We start from the raw sequence: 2,705 nt of genomic DNA, 5'->3' as shown, positions 1-2,705 counted from the left end.
GCGGAGACTTGTCAGCGCAATGAGCCTTTGAGTACAAGATTGCGGTGGCCTACCCAAATGTCGCTGCCAACGCAACTCTGATCATTCCCGCGCCACGAAGCTTCGGCGGCTGCGACTGCATCGCCTGAACTGGGATGGGGCCAGCCTCGGCGAGTACGTTTTGTGAGGCGAAGAGCATTGTGCAATCAACAACGGGCGCGCGCTTGTGATATTATGACCAGCTGGTCGAGTAATTTCAGCCTGGCTGGTACAGCGGCCTCAATGGCGAAGGAGCCTGGTTTCTCACGCGTACCGTCATTCGCAGCCAATTGCTCTCTCCAGCAATGTAGACAAAAAGCAGACCCGACTTGCCAAATTCCCCAGCAATGCCCACACACTGCCTATCTCATACCGAGTTACCTTGTTCGGACCACCCGTAGCGACAACTGTCTGCCTGAGTCAAATTAGCGCCAACCTACCAGCCATGACGGGCAGCTTCCATTTCGCTGCCATGTACGAGCGCCGGTTTAGTTATCGAAGATGGGCAAGATGGACAAGAAAAGGAAAGGCGAGTGCCGGGCTGAGAGGTGTCGCAATATATCTGACATGACTTCAAGTGCAACTGCTTTACGGAGCAACAATCGCGACTGAATTGCCCCGTCGTTGGCTGAATCCCACGGTGGCGGCCGAGAGTTTGGCTGCAGCAGCGACGGGGACGTCAGAAAGGACAAATGAGGTCGACCGCATTTGTCGGTTGATCCGGCACAAGCGAAAAATAGAAGTGCACCTCATGCCGCAGGTTGCAAGGGGCCGACCACTAGCCAGCGACAAGCGCATTGCCAGACATTGACAATCGCTCTCCAAAGCCATCGGCCACGAAATCATGCACTGTCTTTTGAACCCCGTCCTGTTTCATCGAGAAAAGATGGACCTGGTGTGAGAGGGATATTGAGGGTAGGTGTCAAGGTCAAAATTTCGTCCGTGGGGACACAGCGCGACCGTCCCTCTCAGCCCTCTCTGACTGCCATCGGACCCTGCGCCGAGTCATCGACGCCATGTCTGGAAAAGCCAATTGCTTGGACCCGACGATAAAATGGAGGCTACGCGTTGTATGTTTCTGCCTTTCGCTCTCCAAATCCCACTCTGAGCCGGAGCGGCTTCTCACAGTTGCTAGGGACTGCCCACTGGGTGAGAGATGTGAGATACAATAAATGGTGTATCGACTGAACTGAGGGCATCGCGTGCCTTTCCACTATCTGCAGGCCACGGATGAAAAGATGACTGCTTTCTTCAAGTACAGCAGCCTTCATCGCCGCTCCAACATACCCTAAATTAACGTGTGCGACAGTAGCGTTTTGCAATAGCAGCGCAGCCGGCCATCGAATGACACGCAACCATCGCTGGCTATCGTCGACATTGAGTAAAAGACGGGTGGTAGTCGCTGGTGGCAGGCCGCGACAGGGCTATTGAGGAGCGTTAACGAATGGATGGGGCCAGATGATGATCCCTGTCCGGGGACAGGGTCTTGTACCTCGTCCAGGTTGTTTTTGGGGGGGGCACCGCATCGATGCGTACCCTCAGGAGAGTTGTTGCTGCTCGCTCTGGAGCATGGATCATCCTTCGCCCGCGCGAGTTGGCTTTTTGGTGCGGTTCGGGTTCCTGGTGGTTGGGGCTGGCTGCTTGTCTGGTGCTGCACGCAAAGAACGCGACCCCGGCAACCCCCTGTTCCGTACCGTATTGTCCTGTTTCTATCCTTCCTTTTTGTCTTCCTAACAGTGTTCGTTCTCTCTGATCGCTCTGCCTTTGCGGTAGGACTCGGCTTCTTCCTCCCTCCTCCATCGCATCCAGTCTGGACTCTTCTCTCACAGCTCAGACAAGCTCCTCAGTGCCAAGCGAGACGCCATTCCTTCACCTTCCCCTTGAACCCCCTTCCCCCAAAATCCGACGTGTGGCAGCTTCGGAGCCCACCGGCCCCAGTCTGTTCGGGTTCAAGTCCGATCGGCCACAATCCCGAGAATCTCACCACAGCGGTCACTGTCTGTTTAACGTCCAGTCAATAGGAAGCAAAAAACTGTGAGCCACGCGAGCCGCTAGCGATCACCACGTAGGCCGTGTGTCGTGATGTGTGAAGTGTGGCTCGGTCTGAAGTGGGGCCGATCTGGCCAGTGAAGAGTACGTACCGACCGCACGACCCGGTCAGCCCGGCCGAGTCCCAGTCGTTGCGTTTCCACTGTCCATTTCGACTTGCCTAGCCTAGGCGCCCGCTCAGTACGTACATAGTACCATCCCGACTACGATACGTTGTGGAGGGCGGTGCCTGCTGAGGTAATACCGCCTCTCTGCACCTGATTTCGCGTGACTCCGGCAGGTGGGCCATCCCTGCTGCTGCCTGCCCACGTTCTGCGGAAACGCGCTTACCCGCTTCCTGCCAACAAGTGTTGCATCACCAGGTGGAATTAGTTGCCTGCCAGTGCAGTCCATTTCCAGGCATTGCTCAGCGCCTGAGACTCAGGAGTGTGGCCCAATCCTGCGATTGCAACTCAAGCTCATGCCGCTCTGTCTTTTCCCATCTTCCATGAATTCCGCTTTGATGCTGGCCAATATTCTGCTCCATGATGGCATCCAATAACGGCATATGGCACAAGACCTCCGTTGAGGCCGCCAAGGAGCAGGGCCACACGTATCATACCGCCTCTACCGGGGCCGGACAGAAACGGCCTCGCTCT

The sequence above is a fragment of the Colletotrichum spaethianum genome, assembly GCF_022836535.1.
Source record: "Colletotrichum spaethianum MAFF 239500 DNA, contig04, whole genome shotgun sequence".
Lineage (NCBI taxonomy): Eukaryota > Fungi > Ascomycota > Sordariomycetes > Glomerellales > Glomerellaceae > Colletotrichum > Colletotrichum spaethianum.
Note: the sequence above shows the minus strand (reverse complement) of the source record.